Source organism: Gossypium hirsutum, chromosome A12 (assembly GCF_007990345.1).
Source record: "Gossypium hirsutum isolate 1008001.06 chromosome A12, Gossypium_hirsutum_v2.1, whole genome shotgun sequence".
Taxonomy (NCBI): Eukaryota; Viridiplantae; Streptophyta; class Magnoliopsida; order Malvales; family Malvaceae; genus Gossypium; species Gossypium hirsutum.
The window spans coordinates 5,777,737-5,783,587 of record NC_053435.1 but is presented as its reverse complement, the minus strand read 5'-3'; the positions used below and the strand labels follow the sequence as shown (position 1 = coordinate 5,783,587).

The 5,851-nt window shown below is 35.3% G+C and overlaps 1 long non-coding RNA gene and 1 other non-coding gene across 2 annotated transcripts; both read left to right on the top strand.

Annotated features, from left to right (window-relative positions):
• Window positions 1-251: 251 nt before the first annotated feature.
• Window positions 252-1,951, top strand: LOC121211337 (uncharacterized). Its single transcript, XR_005906655.1, has 2 exons — window positions 252-1,424; window positions 1,531-1,951. It is a non-coding gene; the product is annotated as an uncharacterized lncRNA (long non-coding RNA).
• Window positions 1,952-5,162: 3,211 nt separating this feature from the next.
• On the top strand, window positions 5,163-5,269 carry LOC121211521 (small nucleolar RNA R71). Its single transcript, XR_005906745.1, has one exon. It is a non-coding gene; the product is annotated as a small nucleolar RNA R71 (small nucleolar RNA).
• Window positions 5,270-5,851: the final 582 nt, after the last annotated feature.

Here is a 5,851-nt window from a genome sequence, read left to right as displayed (position 1 = left end):
AGTTCCCTTATTCTAGTAAACTACTAAAAGATAAAATAAAAATATTTCTACAATATGAATAAAATTTATCTATCCAAATAAAATTTATCTACCTAAATAAATTTAAAATATATACATATTTCAACAAACATAATATCCAATTAGCATCTTTTCATTGCCATCTTCCATGTGATAAACTGACGGGCATGGAGTTTTAATTTTTAGCAAGTCTTCCATTGTCTTCAGTGGGACAAGAGGAATCGTGGCAGGTCACATATTCATAGAAATGTTTCCTGAGATATTCCAAGATACCAGTAGTGATGACGAGGCTCAATAATTCAACTTGGGAAAATTAAAGGTAGGTTTAAGTTACTGGGATTGGGGTGTAAGTTTTGGATATTAGCATGTGCTGGATAAAAGTATTTTTCAAGTTTTTTCTTGCTCGTGGTTGAATATGCTTGAAGTAAAAAATTACTGCAACCATTTTGGAAATATAACTAAATGATTTCACAAGAGGTAGAATTTTGAGAAAGAAGATTGTATAATCTTTGTATTTCTTTTCTATTGTATAACCTCCGTAAAATTACAGTATATATGTGCAACTGCGATGCCAATATTTAACAGCTGATGATATTAAGAACAGTAACTCTAGTTTTGATCATACGCCTGGAGAGGGTTTCAAGGCCTTCTTCAAGATCTTGGATGCTCAACTCTGAGCTTTGAAGCTCCTTTTGCACGTTCTCGACATGCTTCATGTTTTCAGATTTGGTGCAGGAACGCACTGCAGCTTCAGCACTCAAAATTTCATTTGCTTTCTGTTCTTCCTCGCACATTACTTTCTTCTGGTGCATTAGCTTCGAAACCAGCGGCCAACGGCACGATTTTGATTCTGCCTCTGGCCCTGAAATAAAGGACAATACGGATTCTAGCACGCTGATGGTAACTGCTTCTACATCTCTTAAGACGCTAATCACAGCTCCATTCTCGCCAGGAGTACTGAGTTTATTCTGTATATGCTTCAAGTTCTTTAACGCCTTTCAGATTTCCTTTTTCATGGCTTTCCTAGATGTCAAGTATTTCCTAAAATCATTAGCAAGCCCTTCGGCTCCACGTCTTCTGCGCAAAATTGATTGAAGCTCTCGTGTGCATTCCTTTGTCTGCAACAAGGCATCCTTAGCAGTGGTACATAAATCCAAGAGCATGAGAGATCCATCCAAAAGCTCTTCAACCATTTCCCTTCGCTTCTCTTGGTCGAGAGCTTGTTGGGTGAGGGGAAATTGAAGCAATACATCAACACATTCATGCAAATCCTGAAGACCACATAGATTGTGGCCTATGGATGATGATGTGGAGGCTGATTGAGATGCCCTCAATCGATTCAAGTTCTCGTCGATTTGTGAAACGATGGGGTGTTGCCTTGAGGGCAAGCTGTTTGATCGAGCATGGTAAGAGGCTGCCATTTTCTTGTTATGCAAAAGCGATATGTGTTTTCAACTCTGCTTAGCTATTTGCTGTAGTCCCCTTACCATCTGCTCAACATATATATTACAGGTTGAGGGCAGACACGAGGAATCTCAACCATTTTAAATATCAATTGGAAGCAAGCAACATGAACTAACATGATCTCGATCCCCATAACTATCGCCAAAATGTTTCTGCTGTGTCTCCTCTCCACAATCACAACAACTCATCACCCTTCGGTAGCAACAAACACTACTAGTTTTCAATGCCATAATATCCATATATACAAATATTATATAATAATGCGCACGGTGGTACTACATTCAATGCCTTGTATTAATGAATCATTTGCTTTTAACTTGTCTCGTCTTCTTCTTGTTATTGCTGTCTTGTTGATTAGGTTCTGCAAGGGGGCAAGATCCGCTTGCTTCTAACAATTTATTTTTTTTATGCAGCAACACATGTATGGGAATGAAATTATTTCTTTATTATTATTACTACTGTTTTTTTAGCCAATGCGAGTCCTTTAGCTGGTTTTGCAACTCAACATGATGTGTTCATCTCCTGACCCACAACCAGCATCAACATTTTCAAATTCATTAATGTCTCTTCCTGTTTGCTATTCGATTCTGGAAACTAACAACCAGCTGGTCTTCTTTCATTGTTGTTTTGGCCCTGAGATAAGGGACAACAAATTCTCAAACATGGAACAAGTCACGGTTTCAATCTCCCTTACCAAGTTAACCATGGCCTTGCTATCATCATCATCTCAACAAGAGAAAAAAATGTTCTGTTTCCGAGCCCATTACATTTTTCAATGAATTTTGGATATGGATTCTACCAAATTTGGTGCTCCATTGTTGATCTATCTTTTACTATATATACAAGTACCAATTCTCTATATATAAATGTAAGTCCCATTACGTACCTGACGTGATATCGGGTACGTCATGTGATTCGATTAAAAGAATCTGAAATTAGGCATCGGGTACGTCATGTGATTCGATTAAAAGAATCTGAAATTGGGCTAAGATAGAAGGGCCTAAATGCAAGATGAGATTGTTTAATTTCATGCAAAATTTTGCATGTGGAGATTGGAAGCCAATGATTCATTTTAATTTAGTAATTTAATTCTATAGCTTTTTTTGAAATTAAGTTTATTTATTATTTTGTCTTTAGTATGTGTTATAATTGTGTCATTGTTATTACATGGTTTTAATGTGTCTTAGAGTGGAGAGTCTTAAATATGTCTTTTAATTTTATGTCTTTTTATTGCATGTTTATTTAAGCGTGTTTAATGTGTTTTAAAAGTGTGTTAAATTATGTCCAAATATACTATAGCTTTATTGTTGCATTTATGGTGTCCTAATGAGCAACCACCAACATTATTTCTAGTGCATAGATGGAAGCTTGAACATCTTTATTCTTAGCTAAGCATGGATGAACGAATTTATGAAACTCCCTTAGATGTTTGATGAAGAGTACCAATTTAATAACTTTAGGAATATTCTAGAACAATATTAATGGTTGATTTGTGGTCGTTCGCGTTACCTTTGTTTGCCTATAAATAGTTTAGTTTAAACTTTGTAATGGTTAGACGCTGTATGATAACTATTCATTTTAGTAAAGCTCTCTGTTCTTTAAGAACTTACTGAACTTATTAAGAAATTCCTTTCTTCTGGCGTTCACCAACCTTATCTTATCACTTTCTTCTCCATCCCAAAGTGTGGGGGTCAAACTTATCCACCAAAACTTTTGAGTGTTAACAACAATATAGAAAACGGGTCGCGTTGTTATATAGCGTCAGTTCTTTTCTGGTTGTCTATATTCACAAGTTATATCCAAGTTTATCCTTCGTTTATTTATTTTCATCATATTTTCCATTAGTAACCGAGCAAGTATCTATTTGGACGAACAAGACACTTAAATCGTGAATCAACTCGTAGCCGAGTTCACGTTAGTCCCAACTTTTATTCCTTATTTCGTTTGTAATTTTCTTTTGTTATTATTTTATTATGTCTAGTTAAATTTCAATCTAGACCAAGGCTAACAAAAATTTTGTGTTTGAACTTTGAGACCTAAAACCGTAATTCATTTCATGTTTTCCTTTATATTCGCTTCTTTCTCTAAATTACAAGAAAGATAAAGATCGTCTCTTAGTATCGCTTTTGGCTTCATTTTGATAAAGGCTCATTGTTCGATGCTTTGAACAATACACGATTGTTAAATTTAACTCTATTTATAATTGTTATTTTGTTTTATTGAAGAACAAATTGTCTTGGTCTAATTGGGTGTGAAATTGGATGATGTCAAGGGAGCTAGCCATCTAATTTAAATGATCTGTGCAATTGAGAGTGTTAATTAGAGTCAGGTTTTTCTCGTTCGCAAGGCTATCGAATAATTTAAATGGTCTTGGCATCTTAAAAACCTTGACAGAAATGAGAAACAATCATTTGATTTTTTTCGATGGAGGAGTGGAAACGATCTGGTCATACTACGTTTACCGGAATCACAGAGCTTCGATTTGGCCTGTTTCTTTTTGTTGCACATGTCATCCATCTTCTGTGCTCTTTCAGATAAAACCACAAAATTTTTCAATTCAAGTGCTACCACTAACATTTGTATATCTTCATTCAGACCCCACATGAAATAGGTGCACATTTTAGCTTCTATTGGCACAGTGGAAAATTCGTCTAACTCCCTTTTTTTTATTAACACCTCCTTTAAAAATTTCGTATAATTAGGCATCTGCGAAAGGACTTCAACAAAAGGTAAGTTAGTATGTAAAATTTTCAAAAGTTTAAGAAATTTACCATATTGTTCATCAATGCAGTTTTTCTTCACTTTTTTGGATTAAAATTGGTGGTTTGTACTATCTAACCACTGGCTTATGGTCTTTCTTGTAACCTTCAACCCCATCAATTTTCTCATTAGCGTCTACATTCAGCTTCTTTGAAGGCTCGACTAACCCTTTCATGCTTCGTACAGTGACTACGTGAACTTGATCTTTTAGGGTGGTTTCAGTGTTACTAGGTAAACTAACTTGTTGTCTCTTCGAAATCAACTTAGCATGCTAACTAATCTGATTCTCAAGGCCCTGAATAGATGTTTGCTGATTCCTCAATGCCATTTCAATGTTTTGGAATTAGTTTCTGACACTAAAATGAATTTAGTCAACATCTCTTCCAGATTTGGCTTCTTTTCTCGCTGATAAGGTTACCGAAAACCCGGAGGGGGTTGTGACCTTTGATTTCCTTGACCCCCTAAGAAACAATTGGATGATTCCTCCATCCTGGATTTTAATTATTGCTATAGGGGTTATTCTGAATTCTAGAATTGTTACCCATAAAGTCAACTTGCTCAAACTCCATGTTAGAACTAAAGGGTAAACATTCCGGATTGATCATCCCCATTCTTGTCGCATCAAGTTGCATTACTAGATTCATCTATTTATTCTTACTCAAACCATCAATTTTCTTACTCAGACCTTCCACCTAACTTGCTAACAAAGCAACTGCATCTATATTAAAAACACTGGTTGCCTTAGTAGGCTTCATTCTCATAACTTGCCACTGATAGTTATTCAGTGTCGTCTATTCAATAATTTATTGGGCTACCTCAGGTGTCTTGTTATTTAATGTTCTGCCAACTGCCGCATCAATGATCTATTTGGTCAGGGGTTCAAACCATTGTAAAAAGTTTTAACTTGGAGCCACAAATGTAGTCCATGATGAGGAAACTTTCTCAACAAATCCTTAAATCTCTCCCATGTATCGTAAAGCGTCTCAATGTCAAATTGAACAAAAGAAAAGATGTCATTCCTCAACTTAGTTGTTTTAGCCAGGGTGCAAAATATTTCAACAAAAACTTCTTAGTCATCTGAGCCCAAGTAGTGATGAAACCCCGTGGAAGTAAATTCAACCATTAATTTTGTCTTCCTCCTCATAGAGAATGGGAACAACTGTAAACGTATGACATCACCTTGCAACCCATGAAACTAAACATACTGCTGCAGGATCTGAATTATATTCATATTAATCTCAAAATTATTTGCAGCAATAATTGGTCTGAGAATACTCAATTCACGAGGAGTAGGAGCTATAAAAGGCTGCTGATTACTTGGATTATTATCCATCTCAACGGTAATGTCCTTTTGCTCTTGATCGTCTATTAAAATCTGTTGACATTGCCTTGCTTCTCTAACTTCTCTTCGATTTCTGCGAGTAGTTTTTTCAATCTCATTGTAAAAAATTAATGGTTCCAACGGGTTGCCTTTAGTCATAAACCAAATCAACCTATAAGAATCAAACAAAAGAAAAAATAATAGAAGATAAAAATCAAAGTAAAAAAAAACTAAAATTAAAATAAAATGGCTAAATTAGTAGAAACAAATTTTTCCTACTATTCTAGT